Source organism: Xenia sp. Carnegie-2017, unplaced genomic scaffold, assembly GCF_021976095.1.
Source record: "Xenia sp. Carnegie-2017 unplaced genomic scaffold, XeniaSp_v1 HiC_scaffold_25, whole genome shotgun sequence".
Classification (NCBI taxonomy): domain Eukaryota; kingdom Metazoa; phylum Cnidaria; class Anthozoa; order Malacalcyonacea; family Xeniidae; genus Xenia; species Xenia sp. Carnegie-2017.
The window spans coordinates 4,563,233-4,581,840 of NW_025813488.1; the positions used below are offsets into that span (position 1 = coordinate 4,563,233).

General features: G+C 31.9%; 2 long non-coding RNA genes across 4 annotated transcripts; one reads left to right on the forward strand and one right to left on the reverse strand.

The window, feature by feature from the left end:
• The first annotated feature begins 1,472 nt into the window (after window positions 1–1,472).
• On the forward strand, window positions 1,473–9,634 carry LOC124453733. Of its 2 annotated transcripts, XR_006951173.1 has the most exons (4): window positions 1,473–1,487; window positions 8,307–8,349; window positions 8,660–8,886; window positions 9,592–9,634. It is a non-coding gene; the product is annotated as an uncharacterized LOC124453733 (long non-coding RNA). The 2 variants fall into 2 exon arrangements; XR_006951172.1 differs by lacking the exon at window positions 1,473–1,487 and having other exon boundaries at window positions 8,298–8,349.
• A 489-nt stretch (window positions 9,635–10,123) lies between these two features.
• Window positions 10,124–15,559, reverse strand: LOC124452975. Of its 2 annotated transcripts, none has more exons than XR_006950924.1 (4): window positions 15,269–15,559; window positions 15,003–15,103; window positions 14,638–14,872; window positions 10,124–12,250 (listed from the first exon to the last, which is right to left on the reverse strand). It is a non-coding gene; the product is annotated as an uncharacterized LOC124452975 (long non-coding RNA). The 2 variants fall into 2 exon arrangements; XR_006950923.1 differs by having other exon boundaries at window positions 12,804–14,872; window positions 15,269–15,558.
• Between the last annotated feature and the right edge of the window lie 3,049 nt (window positions 15,560–18,608).

The window sequence follows — 18,608 nt, forward strand, 5'->3', positions numbered from 1 at the left end:
GTCCCCGAAAACGCCGTTTATGTGTGGACCTAAGGCCAAAACGGAGGAAAAAACCTCCGTTTTCAAAAATATCCGTATACGTGGACGGGGCCCAGTATTGTTCCGGATTCGCAAGTATTCAGATTTCCTGTTTTGAGCCTTCAGCGTCCGATTGTCGAAACCTGAGAGATACCAGTTACGACGTATTTTGCATGCCCCCATCATATTTTAAAGTATTCTATATTTTCTTGTGTATGTTTGGAACGCAAACATCCTATAAATTGCATTTGCTTGATTAGGATAATGTCGATTCACTCCTGTGTTATTCGCCATCTTAAATTTTTGTATTCAGATTCGTCTGGCTTTCCGTTTACACGAAGATTTTAGGGAGATGAAAAGTTTTCGGATGCAAGAATCCCACAAATTTTCGGATTCAAAATATCCAGTTTACTCTTGCATGCGATATAATTTTGTATGATTTATGACTGCAAATGTAAACGGAAAAATGAATCCGACATAAAATATCGCAGATTTGCGATGAATCCGAGAACTATAGCCCTGGTGTAAACGGAGTCTGAATTAGGTAGACATAATGGTAGACGTAAAGGTTGACATTTGACTCTGAAGATGACTACCGCTAAGGTCTTCGAACATTTCATATAAGACAAGAAGAACGACATTTTCAAAAAGACGATGTGAACGAAATCTTAAAAATTTATATTTCATAAAAGACAACATTAGATTAAGTCGTCACTTCATATGTCTACTTTGTTCACCTTTTTGTCTACCTTTATGTGTACTTTTTTGTCTTCCTTTGTGTAAAGGGAAGACAGTTCTTTGGTTAAGGAACACTACCTATTGTTCTTAGGATTAAATTTGTTGGACATCAGGTAATTTGTTCCAACATTGAATGCAAAAACAAACATGATGTGTAACTAATGACATTCATAAACGATGCTTAAAGATGTTATTCAATTCATGTTTTGACAATAATAAACTACGAAGCGTCATGAGAAACAATTATCTTTCTAACGAAGTTCAACAAGACAACACACAAACAAGCAACATATTTAACGTGTTCAAAAGATTTGTGGTACTTACAAAGTACGAGGCATAATGGAAAACACTTGACTTTCGTACAAAGTTAAACAAGACGACAAAAATGAAAGAAGTAGTATAATCTGTTCAAAAATATATTTGGTTGGGGAAAGGCATGCAGTAAAGCAAAGTAAAGTTGGTGCCATAAATATCCTTAAATTTCTGCGAATTACCGAAAGACGTGTCATTTGATTGCCGATGTATTTAAACGTTTAATAGAAAATGAAGATCGTCAACATCTGCGATTGCAACTGGACAAAAAATAAAATTTTGTGACGTTGGGGAATTTATTTAACAGCATATGTAAAATACATTTGAGAAATTCCGTTACTTAAATGTCGATGAAGAGCAATGAATTCGATGGCAGAGCGAATAAACAATGAAAGTACAAAAAAAGAAACGAAAATTTGGTTAGTAATTTGAAGAAAACTTATAATAATCAACTATATAGTCTTTGGGAGTAAAGTGCATGAACTATAGTCTTTGGGAGTTAGGTGCGTGAACTATAGTCATTGGGTGTTATTTTCGTGTACTATAGTCTTTGGTTGTTATTTTCGTGTACTATAGTCTTTGCGTGTTATTTTCGTGAAATATAGTCTTTGGGTGTTAATTTCGTGCAATATAGTCTTTGGGTGTTATTTTCGTGAACTAAAGTCTTTGGGTGTTATTTTCGTGAACTGTAGTCTTTGGGTGTTATTTTCGTGTACTCTATACTCTTTGGGTGTTATTTTCGTGTACTATAGTCTTTGGTTGTTATTTTCGTGAGCTATAGTCTTGGGTGTTATTTTCTGTGTACTATAGTCTTTGGTTGTTATTTTCGTGAGCTATTTGTCTTTGGTTGTTATTTTCGTGTACTATAGTCTTAAAGTCTTTGGTTGTTATTTTCGTGTTTATAGTCTTTGGGTGTAATTTTGTTGTACTATAGTCTTTGGCTGTTTTACTGATCTCAAATTCGTCAACATTGATATTATCAAATCGAATATGTAGACTTTCTACTCATTCTAAAAATAAGCAAATAATCACTAAATTTATAGTTAAAGAAAATAAAATAAATCTTACTCCTCATCTTTTGGTTATGATTATAAAATTTTCATTATGCAAATTTTTTGCATACTATATCCATAATGAGATTTCCCATTTTTCAAAATATATCGAACAAGGTTGAAAATATCAATTTTAGTTTACTTTTACTCAAACTAAACATACAAATACTTATATATCGTAAAACAATGATGATCGTGGACAATTTCAATGATATCAGGAAAATATATTAAACCGCTTCCCCTAAAAAAAAAAATCAATGCATTTCGTCGACTTTAATATGTTGGTATTGTTTAATTAATTATATTTACCTTTACTGTGAATTTATATCACAGTAAAGGTAAATATTCCTGTACTATAGTCTCTTTGGGTGTTATTTTCGTGAGCTATAGTCTTGGGTGTTATTTTCGTGTACTAGTCTCTTTGGTTGTTATTTTCGTGTACTATAGTCTTTGGGTATTATTTTCGTGAACTATAGTCTTTGGTTATTTTCGTGTACTATATAGTCTTTGGGTGTTTTTTTCGTGTAACTATAGTCTTTGGGTGTTATTTTCGTGACTATAGTCTTTGGTTGTTATTTTCGTGAGCTATAGTCTCTTGGTTGTTATTTTCGTGTAACTATAGTCTTGGGTGTTTTTTTTCGTGAACTATAGTCTTTGGGTGTTATTTTCGTGAGCTATAGTCTTTGGTGTTATTTTCGTGAACTATACTCTTTGGGTGCTATTTTCGTGAACTATAGTCTTTGGTTGTTATTTTCGTGTACTATAGTCTTTGGTTGTTATTTTCGTGTACTATATAGTCTTTGGGTATTATTTTCGTGAACTATAGTCTTTGGTTGTTATTTTCGTGTACTATATAGTCTTTTGGTGTTATTTTTTTGTGTACTCTATATCTTGGTGCTATTTATTTTCGTGAGCTATAGTCTTTGGTGTTATTTTCGTGAGCTATAGTCTTTGGTTGTTATTTCGTGAGCTATAGTCTTTGGTTGTTATTTTCGTGAGCTATAGTCTTTGGTTGTTATTTTCGTGAACTATAGTCTTTGGTTGTTATTTTCGTGAGCTATAGTCTTGGGTGTTATTTTCGTCTATACTCTTTGGGTGTTTTTTCGTGTAATTATATAGTCTTTGGGTGTTATTTTCGTGAGCTATAGTTTTGGTGTTATTTTCGTGAACTATACTCTTTGGGTGCTATTTTCGTGTAACTATAGTCTTTGTGTTATTTCTGTTTACTATACCTTTGGGTGCTATTTTCTTGTGAGCTATAGTCTTTGGTGTTATATTCAGAGCTATAGTCTTTGGTTGTTATTTTCGTGAGCTATAGTCTCTTTGGGTGTTATTTTCGTGAGCTATAGTCTTTGGTTGTTATTTTCTTGAGCTATAGTCTTTGGTTGTTATTTTCGTGAGCTATAGTCTTTGGTTGTTATTTTCCTGAGCTATAGTCTTTGGTTGTTATTTTCTTAAGCTATAGTCTTTGGTTGTTATTTTCGTGAGCTATAGTCTTTGGTTGTTATTTTCGTGTACTATAGTCTTTATTGTTATTTTCGTGTACTATAGTCTTTGTTATTTTCGTGTACTATAGTCTTTGGTTGTTATTTTCGTGAGCTATAGTCTTTGGTATTATTTTCGTGAACTATAGTCTTTGGGTGTTATTTTCGTGTACTATATAGTCTTTGGTGTTATTTTCTGTACTATAGTCTTTGGGTGTTATTTTCGTGAGCTATAGTCTTTGGTTTTATTTTCTGAGCTATAGTCTTTGGTGTTATTTTCGTGAGCTATAGTCTCTTTGGTGAGCTATAGTCTTTGGTTGTTATTTTCGTGAGCTATAGTCTTTGGTTGCTATTTTCTGTACTATAGTCTTTGGTCTTATTTTCTTACTATACTCTTTGGTGTTTTTCGTGAACTCTATAGCCATTGGTTGTTATTTTCGTGTACTATATAGTCTTTGGTGTTATTTTCTGTGAGCTATAGTCTTTGGTTGTTTTCTGTGAGCTATAGTCTTTGTTATTTTCGTGAGCTATAGTCTTGGTTGTTATTTTCTGTGTACTATAGTCTTTGGATGTTATTTTCGTGTACTATAGTCTTTGGGTGTTATTTCTGTGAGCTATAGTCTTTTATTGCTATTTTCGTGGGACTATACTTTTTTGGTGTTATTTCGTGTACTATAGTCTTTGTTGTTATTTTTGTGAGCTATAGTCTTTGGTAGTTATTTTCGTGTAATTATAGTCTTTGGTGTTATTTTCGTGTACTATATAGTCTTTGGTGTTATTTTCGTGAGCTATAGTCTCTTTGGTTGTTATTTTCGTGAGCTATAGTCTTTGGTTGTTATTTTCGTGAGCTATAGTCTTTGGTTGTTATTTTCGTGTACTATAGTCTCTTTGGATGTTATTTTCGTGTACTATAGTCTTTGGGTGTTATTTTCGTGAGCTATAGTCTTTGGTTGCTATTTTCGTGTACTATAGTCTTTGGTTGTTATTTTCGTGTACTATAGTCTTTGGGTATTATTTTCGTGAGCTATAGTCTTTGGTTGTTATTTTCGTGTACTATAGTCTTTGGGTGTTATTTTCGTGAGCTATAGTCTTTGGGTGTTATTTTCGTGTACTATAGTCTTTGGGTGTTATTTCGTGAGCTATAGTCTTTGGTTGTTATTTTCGTGAGCTATAGTCTTTATTGTTATTTTCTTAAGCTATAGTCTTTATTGTTATTTTCGTGTACTATAGTCTTTGGTGTTATTTTCGAGCTATAGTCTTTGTGAGCTATAGTCTTGGGTATTATTTTCGTGAACTATAGTCTTTGGGTGTTTTTCGTGTACTATATAGTCTTTTGGTGTTATTTTCGTGTACTATACTTTTTGGTGCTATTTTCGTGTGAGCTATAGTCTTTGGGTGTTATATTCTGTGAGCTATAGTCTTTGGGTGTTATTTTCGTGAGCTATAGTCTTTGGTTGTTATTTTCGTGAGCTATAGTCTTTGGGTGTTATTTTCGTGTACTATAGTCTTTGGGTATTATTTTCAGAACTATAGTCTTTGTGTTTTTTCGTGTATTATATAGTCTTTATGTTATTTTCGTGAGCTACAGTCTTTGGGTGTTATTTTCGTGAACTATACCTTTGGGTGCTATTTTCGTTTACTATAGTCTTTGGGTGTTATTTCGTGTTACTATACTCTTTGGGTGTTTTTTCGTGAGCTCTATAGTCTTTGGTTGTTATTTTCGTGTACTATATAGTCTTTTGTTATTTTCGTGAGCTATAGTCTTTGTGTTATTTTCGTGTACTATAGTCTTTGGTTGTTATTTTCGTGAGCTATAGTCTTTGGGTGTTATTTCTGTGAGCTATAGGTCTTTGTGAGCTATACTCTGGGTGTTATTTTCGTGAACTATAGTCTTTGGTCTTATTTTCGTTTACTATACTCTTTGGGTGTTTTTTCGTGAACTCTATAGTCATTGGTTGTTATTTCTGTGTACTATAGTCTTTGGGTGTTATTTTCGTGAGCTATAGTCTTTGGTTGTTATTTTCGTAGCTATAGTCTTTGGTTGTTATTTCGTGAACTTATAGTCTTTGGGTTTTATTTTTGTGTACTATAGTCTTTGGGTGTTATTTTCGAGTACTATACTCTTTGGGTGTTATTTTCGTGAGCTATAGTCTTTGGTTGTTATTTTCGTGAGCTATATATAGTCTTTGGTTGTTATTTTCGTGTACTATAGTCTTTGGTTGTTATTTTCGTGTACTATAGTCTTTGGGTGTTATTTTCGTGAGCTATAGTCTTTGGTTGTTATTTTCGTGAGCTATAGTCTTTGGTTGTTATTTTCGTGAGCTATAGTCTTTGGTTGTTATTTTCGTGTACTATAGTCTTTGGATGTTATTTTCGTGTACTATAGTCTTTGGGTGTTATTTTCGTGAGCTATAGTCTTTGGTTGCTATTTTCGTGAGCTATACTTTTTGGGTGTTATTTTCGTGTACTATAGTCTTTGGTTGTTATTTTTGTGAGCTATAGTCTTTGGTAGTTATTTTCGTGTACTATAGTCTTCGGGTGTTATTTTCGTGAGCTATAGTCTTTGATTGCTATTTTCGTGTACTATAGTCTTTGGGTGTTATTTTCATGTACTATAGTCTTTGGTTGTTATTTTCGTGTACTATAGTCTTTGGGTGTTATTTTCGTGAGCTATAGTCTTTGGGTGTTATTTTCGTGTACTATAGTCTTTGGGTATTATTTTCGTGAACTATTGTCTTTGGGTGTTTTTTTCGTGTACTATATAGTCTTTGGGTGTTATTTTCGTGAGCTATAGTCTTTGGTGAGCTATACTCTTTGGTTGTTATTTTCGTGAACTATAGTCTTTGGGTGCTATTTTCGTGAGCTATAGTCTTTGGTTGTTATTTTCGTGAGCTATAGTGTTTGGTTGTTATTTTCTTAAGCTATAGTCTTTGGTTGTTATTTTCGTGTACTATAGTCTTTGGTGTTATTTTCGTGAGCTATAGTCTTGGGTGTTATTTTCGTGTAACTATAGTCTTTGGGTATTATTTTCGTGAACTATAGTCTTTGGGTGTTTTTTTCGTGTACTATATAGTCTTTGGGTGTTATTTTCGTGAGCTATAGTCTTTGGGTGTTATTTTCGTGAACTATACTCTTTGGGTGTTATTTTCGTGTACTATAGTCTTTGGGTGTTATTTTCGTGAACTATACTCTTTGGTTGTTATTTTCGTGAGCTATAGTCTTTGGGTGTTATTTTCGTGTACTATAGTCTTTGGTTGTTATTTTCGTGAGCTATAGTCTTTGGGTGTTATTTTCGTGTACTATAGTCTTTGGGTATTATTTTCGTGAACTATAGTCTTTGGGTGTTTTTTCAACTATAGTCTTTGGGTGTTATTTTCGTGAGCTATAGTCTTTGGTTGTTATTTTCGTGAGCTATAGTCTTTGGTTGTTATTTTCGTGAGCTATAGTCTTTGGTTGTTATTTTCGTGAGCTATAGTCTTTGGTTGTTATTTTCGTGTACTATAGTCTTTGGGTGTTATTTTCGTGTACTTTAGTCTTTGGGTGTTATTTTCGTGAGCTATATTCTTTGGGTGTTATTTTCGTGTACTATAGTCTTTGGGTATTATTTTCGTGAACTATAGTCTTTGGGTGTTTTTTCGTGTACTATAGTCTTTGGTTGTTATTTTCGTGTACTTTAGTCTTTGGGTATAATTTTCGTGTACTATAGTCTTTGGTTGTTATTTTCGTGTACTATAGTCTTCGGTTGTTATTTTCGTGAGCTATAGTCTTTGGTTGTTATTTTCGTGAGCTATAGTCTTTGGTTGTTATTTTCGTGAGCTATAGTCTTTGGTTGCTATTTTCGTGTACTATAGTCTTTGGGTCTTATTTTCGTTTACTATACTCTTTGGGTGTTTTTTCGTGAACTCTATAGCCATTGGTTGTTATTTTCGTGTACTATATAGTCTTTGGGTGTTATTTTCGTTTACTATACTCTTTGGGTGTTATTTTCGTGAGCTATAGTCTTTGGTTGTTATTTTCGTGAGCTATAGTCTTTGGTTGTTATTTTCGTGTACTATAGTCTTTGGGTGTTATTTTCGTGAGCTATATTCTTTGGGTGTTATTTTCGTGTACTATAGTCTTTGGGTATTATTTTCGTGAACTATAGTCTTTTTTTCGTGTACTATAGTCTTTGGTTGTTATTTTCTGTGAGCTATATTCTTTGGTGTTATTTTCGTGTACTATAGTCTTTGGGTATTATTTTCGTGAACTATAGTCTTTGGGTGTTTTTTTCGTGTACTATAGTCTTTGGTTGTTATTTTCGTGTACTTTAGTCTTTGGGTGTAATTTTCGTGTACTATAGTCTTTGGTTGTTATTTTCGTGTACTATAGTCTTCGGTTGTTATTTTCTTGAGCTATAGTCTTTGGTTGTTATTTTCGTGAGCTATAGTCTTTGGGCGTTATTTTCTTGAGCTATAGTCTTTGGTTGTTATTTTCGTGTACTATATTCTTTGGGTGTTATTTTCGTGGGCTCTAGTCTTTGGGTGTTATTTTCGTGTACGATAGTCTTCGGGTGTTATTTTCGTGTACTATAGTCTTTGGTTGTTATTTTCGTGTACTATACTCTTTGGGTGTTATTTTCGTGAACTATAGTCTTTAGGAGTTAGGTGCATTAACTATAGTCTTTGGGTGATTAACGTGCATGAACTCTATATATTCCTTTTAGAGTGTTAACCTTTACCCCGAAGAAGTTATAGATATAAAAGAAGGTAAGAACAATCGTTGAAGATTTGAAAGATGTAGACGTTAGGCAAATAATCTATTTTTCTACGTTTTGATTTATTTGCAAGTCGTGTACTTTTGAAGACTAGACTTCCGGATAAAATTGAAATGAATGTTGGTTTTAGTTGATTTGCATCATATAGTGCCTAAAAAACAATGGAAATTTGTAGAAGTAACCTTATTGCGAAAACAATAGATTTGTAAAGAATGACGTAATTAAACGTTCTGGTCATAGTTGTTGATATTTGCATGTGCGTCATTCATTGTGTTCATTAATTGCTTCCTGTCTTTTGTCAGAATGTGGTTAAAAGGACGTGTTGAAGGCAGCCGAGTCATTTGGTCGCTGAGTTGGAGTCGATCGGAAGATTGTCTTGAAAGTTGGTTGATGGTAGAGCTTGAATACCGCGAGGAAGAAGCATTGGCCTTTTGAAGAGTCGTTGTAAATGTTGGGAATGAGAATTGGATTATCGGAATATCGTTCTTTCGCCCAAGAAACGCGAAGAAAATACATCGTAGCAGATAAGGTATTGTGGCGATTTTCAAATATTTTAACTTTATTGCGTTTATATTATACATGCCTGTGTTTAACGTGTGATGTTTCATCGATCTATGGAAAGAAAAGCCTGTTGTTTTACGTTCATGTTACTCGTGTGAACAAGGGAATCTAGCCGATTAAATATAAACTGAAGGAATAGATTGCACGAAACTCGAGGGCAAGGCCTTCCAAATGGTTAAGACGCGTTATGCCTTGAAAAACGCCAACTGATTTTCTTCGTGGTTTTGTGAATACAGCAGCTACATAACAATTTGTTTCTGATCAAAGTATTGAACGCAAAAGACTTTCGAAGTACAAATCATTCAAAAATTACATAGTATGAGTTAAAAGAAACGTGGCATGTGTTTTTGCTTCTTGAACTGAAGACAATGTGGCAAATTTTTTTAAAATGTGAAAGGTAGACCGAAAATTAAGAAATAGCGTCGAACACTCATAAGAAAGGAGAACCTGAACAAATGCCGTGTCTAATAAATTTAATATTTGAGTTATCGTTGGTCGTAGAATTATAGTCTTTTTTCAAACACTAAGTATAAAGTAATATTATTTAATATAAATGTTTGAAAATTGTTAAATTGGCTTGTATTTTACAAAAATACTTTTTGCCAGTCTTAGACACTCAACCTTAAGAGTTTTAAGAAGTCCATCTTCATGTTGTTTCTTGCTTTTTTTTTAGGATTTAATAGGTCTTCAATCAACTTCAAGATGTTAGAAGTCAAGAAAAAATAAAAAATTAAAGTGACGAAAAAACGCACCAAAAAAGGGAAACCTTACCTTACCTTACCTTACCTTACCTTACCTTACCTTACCTTACCTTACCTTACCTTACCTTACCTTACCTTACCTTACCTTACCTTACTCCACTTACCTTACCCATCTTTACCCACCTTACCTTACCTTACCCACCTTACCTTACCCTTTTACTTTACCCACTTACCTTACCTTACCTTACCACTACCTTACCCCACCTTACCTTACCTACCTTACCACTTACCCACCTTACCTTATTACCTTACCTCTGTGCATTTTGGGATACCTCCTCACCATGGGATGACATAGTCTCCCAGGTGTTGTTGAGTCTTGCATGACCCCTTGTGAGTTTATACTTACTGTTCTTCAGACAGTTAGATACTTCCTTCACTGTGCCTCAGCTAACCCGGGGTTTTATCACATCAATGCGTTCTTCTTATCTGTTCTTCAGACAGTTAGATACTTCCTTCACTGTGCCTCAGCTAACCATGGGTTCATCACAACATCAGGTTCACATCAACATCTTCATTGACCCAACCAGGATTTGAACCAACATCATCAGCATCATACACAGGAACATCAGCCACTAGACCACACAGGTCATGTTGACAACTACCCATTACATAAAACTTATATGCCTTTCCAACCCCTCATAAGCATAAAAAATAATTAAATCGACACCCCCACTACTTCCCACCATTACAATTAAACACTTTTCATCTAATATTTAATAAACTCTTTATTGATCATAAACAGTTCTTGCTTACTTCATTTCCAACTCTATCCGCTGCATACAAACCATTTCTTCTTGTCCAACTCTATCTGCTGCATACAAACCTTTTCTTTTCATCCAAATACGGCTTTTGTATACAAACCTTTCTTAATATCTAACTCCAATAAACACTTACTGAACATACCATCTTTTACATTATATACATACAAGTTCACTTATCAAAATCTTTTAAACTAGATGATTTGAACCCAAATCTAGCATACAAATTTTGCCATTTATATCTTCCATTTATATTAAAATCGACTGTCATTCCCATATCCCTAACATCATGTTATTCCTCCCAGTTAGTTCAATCCTTAGACGACATTAGTCCAAATACTCCCTTTGTTGACAACCTTAGCATTACTCATCATAGTAAAAGAAAACTTAAACTAAATGGTTTGAACCTGGGAGTATCGTTACATGTTTGTAGCTGTACATTGTCCAGGTTATTAGTCTCAAAAAGGATGGTTTTTCTTGACTGATGTTTCGAAATCAAAATGAAACTTTTCACTCTTAAGATGACTACCACTATGCTTTTTCAAGCATCAGTCAAACCAACATTCCTTCTCAAGACTAATTTAACTTCGATAAACTACATGCACAAACATATATCAACCACATTTTAATCCCAATATATTATAACATTTCCTGCATATTACTTATTTCTTAACTCTCCCTTATTTTACTTAATCAAAACTTTCTTCAATCTTAAAACCCTTAAATATTTCTTGCCACAAAACTTCCCTCCCCTAAAATACACCATACTTAAACATACTTACCTCAACTACAAATTTTCATGATCTTGTTCATAACCACAACCATTTTTTCACCAAACACATTTATATACAACTTTTCTTCGTCATTTTTTCATGAGGTTCTTGTTAAACACTTCTTGCACCTGAAATCACAATACAACATTTACCATCATAAATAATTATAACATCCCTTACACTCAACATTTATTAAATTCAAGTCAACACACTTAATAATAAAATTTCTTTTTTAAACAACTTTTTCCTTACTGTTATATAAATAGACATTAAACTCTTTCCATTTCCCTTCAAAAAGTCAAACAACCATTTCACTTTTCCCCATTTGTGATAACCACAACCAAAACAAAATATTTAAAAATTTTCAAATCATCAAAAACTGAAAGTAAATCATAATAAATACTTCCACAAAACAATGAATTTGTGCCGCTTGTTTCTAACACTTTTCCTATCATGAAATATGTTTATGACAATCATCTATGTCAAAAGTCAATTAAAAAACATCCACATTTTCCAAACCTTTAAGACAATGATCAAAACACTACTCAAACTAAAACTATCTCAACTTAAACTAAACAATCTTTTTTCTTACTTACTTACAAAACACATTAGCCAATTGACATATCACAAAAGTCAACTCCTCAAATCTCATTCCCAAACATTTGTGCCATACATTCAAAATAAAACAAAATTTAACCTCATTTCATGTGTGTTACCAATATACCATAATGTAGATTTCCACAAATATTTAATTCAATCTTCAAATCTCAATGTTTCATGTACAAATGTTTTCAATCAACTCAATCCTCATTACGACAAAGTTTAAAAAATCCAAGCATCCTCCTTATATCATGTTCACTTATATTTTAACGTTACATCAAACAATAAACTCTATTACCTCAACATCCATTTACACAATTACAATTCAAACAAACCATTACACATTAATTTTTTTTCTTCAACTTTACCAACTTCCTTATCTTCCCTTATGTAATACATCTTGCGTTTTCTCCAAACATCTCCTACATTTTCATAAGCCTCTAATAATAACACAAACATCTTTATTTCTTTTAAATAATTACAATAAATAATTTACTCCTACTTTTACATTGAAAATCATTCACACCAAACACACATTTGTTTGAATAAACATCTAAAATTCTTTAAGCAGTTACCTTACCTCTTACCTACTTACAAAGATCTTCAAACTATTTTATAAAAACACAAACTCCCAATAAACCCGTCAGTTTACAAATTACATGAATATTTTTTCTTTATATTATACCAGCCAAACTAAGCTTTTCCCTTCCCCTGCTTCTCCATAACTTCTCCAAGACAAACGCAACGTTTTTATTTGATATACTCCTTGACAGTAGTCTTACTTCTTCCACTCCCAAATCTTTAACAATGTTATCTTACATCTTCACATATTTCTCTAGACAAGACTTCCAAAATGGCGGAACATGCCCTACCATATCTTCATTTCAGTCAACATATTATACAATTTACAGCAGTTTCCACACCACTTCAAACTTTTAACTTATTTTAAATAACATGCCTTCAACTTTTCCTTACTTTATCAAACCAACGTACCTTCAATAACAGAACATTGTCCGGTTTCGTTGCCCACGTTTACAACAAACTCTTCGACATTTATCAACTTGCCGACTTACAGAAACCACTTTTCACAAATATTTCAAACAAACACACATCTGTAAACTCACTCCTATACTATAAATCTTCATACTTATCTATATAATATAATATTTTTCATAATCTTTCTGATAAAAAGTATGTCGGCCCTACCTACCTAAGAATTTTTGTAAAATCGCGCGTGATAAAAACGGTAAACTAATTCAAACTAACATCAAATCCTATTGGACAAAACTCGTCACATGTTCCATACGTCAATAGCATCAAAATTCATCAAATTTTGCAAACATTTTTTATCATCGTATAGAATATGTAAGTAGGCAATACATCTCGTGTATTTAATAAACGATCTCAATACTTTTCCTTTTCCTTTACATATGAACTAACGTTACATTTTTTCCACATGCAAACAACATGGGCCATAATTATATGTCTATTACAATATAATACAAAAAACACACTCTACTTTTTCATCTCACTTTTCTACAATTTCATCCACCTCAACATTTTACTTCAAAATTGAGAACAATAAATCCTTTAACAACAGTATAAAATCCACATCATCTAACTGAACCTGCCTAAGTACGTTTTAGAAATCACAAAAGTGATCCCTTTCCTAACATACAGCTTTCTTCCATGAACAGTAGACTATACAGTTCACTCCATATACATTGCAGTTCTTACTGAATTGTTAATCAACGGCTTGTTTCAATACATCTATAAACAAACATCCACCAATTCCAATCATTTTATCCAATTTTACCTGATCATAATAAAAAATTAGTGTAAACCAAAACCACTAACACACAACTGGTGACTGAAATCTTCCCTTTCAACAAAAATTCATATAGACTTTAAGGGCTAAAGATATCTCCATAACGTTGGGAGAGATACTCGAACATCTCTTCATCAAATTCATAATTTAATAATAAAAACATTTTAATGCTAACAACTTGCAAACATGCTCATAATTGGAAAGATGTTAAAGATGATCATTGTGATCATGATAATATACAGGTACTTTCACCTGATAATTTTTGCTAAGTCACGTTTACTTCATATTTACACGGCAAAGAAAAAAATTTTATTGGCTAAAGAAGAACTTATTACTACTTGGCTCAGGCACATTACTTCAACAAACTGACATCATTGCTCATTCTAAAAGCTTAAGACACTATTGCATGTTTAAACCTATAACACTAATAGCTGATCATAACCATTTTTTGAAAAAGGACAACCACATAATCCAATTACTGTGTTTATCTTTGTGGTCATCTACTTTGCATCAAAGTACATTATTATGAACTAATTTTTCAGATACAACGAACTCCTTATTCCTTGTGGCATACATCTTGGTTCCTATCATTTCCTTGATGCCGTACAGTCAAGTTGCATTCCTCTCATTCCTAGTATTGGCTGGGTACTACCATTTCATAAAAAGATTGATTGGAAAAACGCAGCAGTTTTTACTAATGAAAGGCTGCTAACAATGATACCAACCTTCATTAGAGATTTGTCAAATGAAACAAAAAATTTTGTTCTTAACAAATACCTATTTCTTGTCAGTTGATAAGATAGTACAAATTGCTTTTCAGGTAATCAATCCAAATCATAAAGTTGTGAAATAATTGCATGGAAATGACTTAGAATTCATGCCAACATTTTAGCTGACACCATTTCGAGGCTTCCTAACTATATAATTCTCCTTATTCTTTTAGGTAATGTATTCCCGTAAAACACACTAGCAGTGACTATGTTTACTAAAATACATTACCTGCTAGTTTATCAATTCTTCAGTCATATTCAAAAATCATCCACAACCTTCCATTTTACTATGCAATCACTTGACAAAATCTTTCAGCAAAATTTTCTGCTTTTAGTTATGCTTCATCTTCCTATTTGAACTTCAACAATCCACTTTACTGATGATCGAACATGATGAGCATTCTTTGCTTCTGAATCTCAAATACCTTGAGCTCTTCACAATTATTATCAGTAACACGAAAAACCTATGAGAAAAATTATTGCAATTAGTTGAAAAGATGGACGAAATGACTTGCATGCACATTAAATTGCATTGCTAGATCATTTTTTTAAATCAAGATTTACTTAGAAATAGAAACATGAAGAAGCATTCACCTCAAGCATTTACAGAAGTTAACTGTAGGCATCTCCTTGAGTCAAACTTTTTCACTGCCATCGTTTATAAATGTCTTGGTCCAAATAGATCGCGAATAATACTACACATAAATAATGTTGGTATTTGCACAAGTTTTGCTTATAACATTCCTCCATAAAAAATGCACACAATCAAAGATTCTCTCGCTCTTATTCAAACTATGTGGTGTTGAAAACTAATTCCATAACAGTCCAAATCAGCAACTTTAACCAAACTGTAAACATACCATTTTTCTCAAATGTCCTGTCGTTTCAAACATCTAATTGGCATCACAATGTGCACCACAATCAACAGTGGAGTGTGGCTCCACTAGATTCCATCGCTTAAAATCAAGCTATAAAAATTCACAAGAAAATTTAGATCTACTTTCAATTTTCTATTTTCTCTTGATCTATTTTCTCAGATTTTTTTAAACTTCACAATTCTAAAGTATTTCATATCCTCTATAAAATAACAAAGATTTGGAGGAGGCACAAACTTAGAAACAAAAAAAAATTCAAATAAATAAATACATATAAATAAATTAGTGGAAAACCGCAAAATTTAAAAATATAGTCATAACTCTGGATCTATTCACTCAAATATTTTTAAACTTAACAATTCTATAGTATTTTATATCCTCTATAATATATCAAAGATCTGGAGGTAGCACAAACTTAGAAATAAGAAAAAATTTACTTTAAAGTTATGTGACGACATGCTTGGCTTAATAATTACATATAAATAAATTAGGGGAAAACCGCAAAGTTTAGAAATATTGTCATAACTCTTGATCTATTCACTCAAATATTTTTAAACTTAACAATTCTATAGTATTCTATATCCTCTATAATATATCAAAGATCTGGAGGTAGCACTAACTTAGAAAAAAGGAAAATTTACTTTAAAGTTATGACGCGATGCTTGGCTTTATAATATATATAAATAAATTAGGAAACCGCAAAATTTAGAAAATTAGTCATAACTCTTCTATTCACTCAAATATTTTAAACTTTACAATTCTAACTATATTATGTCCTCTATAATATATCAAAGATCTGAGGTGGCACAAACTTAGAAAGAAGAAAAAATTTACTTTAAATATATGGACGCCATGGTCGACATAATAACTGTATATGAATATATTATCAGAAAACGCAAAAATTTAGAAAATTAGTCATAACTCTTGTTCTATTCTATCCGATATTTTTAAACTTCACAATTCTATAGTATTTTATATCCTCTATAGTATATCAAAGATCTGGAGGTGGCACAAACTTAGAAATTAGTAAAAATTTACTTTAAAGTATGTCACGCCATGTTGTGCTTAATAACTATATATGAATATATTATCGGAAAACGCAAAAATTTAGAAAATTAGTCATAACTCTTGTTCTATTCTATCCGATATTTTCAAACTTAACATTTCTATAGTATTTTATATCCTCTATAGTATATCAAAGATTTGGAGGTGGCACAAGCTTAGAAATTAGTAAAAATTTACTTTAAATATGTCACGCCATGTTGTGCTTAATAATTATATATAAATATTTTAGCGCGCAAAATTTAGAAAATTAGTCATAACTCTTGTTCTATTCTATCCGATAGTTTTAAACTTATTAGTTCTATAGTATTTTATATCCTCTATAATATATCAAAGATCTGGAGGTGGCACAAACTTAGAAATTAGTAAAAATTTACTTTAAAGTATGTCACGCCATGTTGTGCTTAATAACTATATATGAATATATTAACGGAAAACGCAAAAATTTAGAAAATTAGTCATAACTCTTGTTCTATTCTATCCGATATTTTCAAACTTAACATTTCTATAGTATTTTATATCCTCTATAATATATCAAAGATCTGGAGGTAGCACTAACTTAGAAAAAAGAAAAAATTTACTTTAAAGTTATGCGACGCAATGCTTGGCTTTATAATTATATATAAATAAATTAGGGAAAACCGCAAAATTTAGAAATATAGTCATAACTCTTGATCTATTCACTCAAATATTTTTAAACTTAACAGTTCTATAGCATTTTATATCCTCTATAATATATCAAAGATCTGGAGGTGGCACAAACTTAGAAATTAGTAAAAATTTACTTTAAAGTATGTCACGCCATGTTGTGCTTAATAATTATATATAAATATATTATCGGAAAACGCAAAAATTTAGAAAATTAGTCATAACTCTTGTTCTATTCTATCCGATATTTTCAAACTTAACATTTCTATAGTATTTTATATCCTCTATAGTATATCAAAGATTTGGAGTTGGCACAAGCTTAGAAATTAGTAAAAATTTACTTTAAATATGTCACGCCATGTTATGCTTAATAACTATATATGAATATATTATCAGAAAACGCAAAAATTTAGAAAATTAGTCATAACTCTTGTTCTATTCTATCCGATATTTTTAAACTTAACAGTTCTATAGTATTTTATATCCTCTATAATATATCAAAGATCTGGAGGTGGTACAAACTTAGAAATTAGTAAAAATTTACTTTAAAGTATGTCACGCCATGTTGTGCTTAATAACTATATATGAATATATTATTGGAAAACGCAAAAATTTAGAAAATTAGTCATAACTCTTGTTCTATTCTATCCGATATTTTCAAACTTAACATTTCTATAGTATTTTATATCCTCTATAATATATTAATGATCTGGAGCTGGCACAAACTTAGAAATTAGTAAAAATTTACTTTAAAGTATGTCACGCCATGTTGTGCTTAATAACTATATATAAATATATTAGCGGAAAACGCAAAAATTATCGGATAACATATTGACAATCTTGATGAACGATGTGAGATATAGCTTGCTTGCAGCCTCACTGTTACTAAGGAAAGAAATTAAGGCTGCGACCAGGCCAATGTAGAGAACATAGAGACACAGTAACTTCAAGGCAAACCAATTTTTGAAAATAGGTGGTCAATTGACAATCCTCCAACAGCGATTCTTGTGGCTGCACCACAAATTATCACAAAAGATATGCTCTGAGCATACATTACATACTCTTAATATATTATACTTGTTCTTCCAATTTATATATTCCTTATTTTCTTACATTTTTCACAACCCTATAAGCCAAATCATTAAATTACTGCCCATATTATAAAGGCAATGACAACACACTATTTTCAATAATATTCCTAAAAGCAGAATTACTTGACGTGAAAACGATGCTTTATCAAAGAAATTATTACTTAATTTAAAGAAGGGCAACTTTTCACATCTTTCCTGCAAACGTTCAGTTCATGCAACAAAAATGTGCAAAGGTTCAAGACGAATCAAGAGCATTCTGAAATTCGGAGGATTGAAAACAAAAACATTACAATGTTTTATAAACAAACCAACCTGTAAATGACGGTTGCAACTAAACACACTTTTCTGTTCTTTCTTTTAAACATAACACCACTACGATTTTCTCAAATTCAAGAAATGGAAATACTCAAACTTTTGTTTCAATAAATATGACGCTCCTTCATGACACTTATACCAAAGTTGTCATTTTAAATGATGGATTTTACTTGTCCTTTTTAAATTTCATCTACTTCCAAATAAACAAC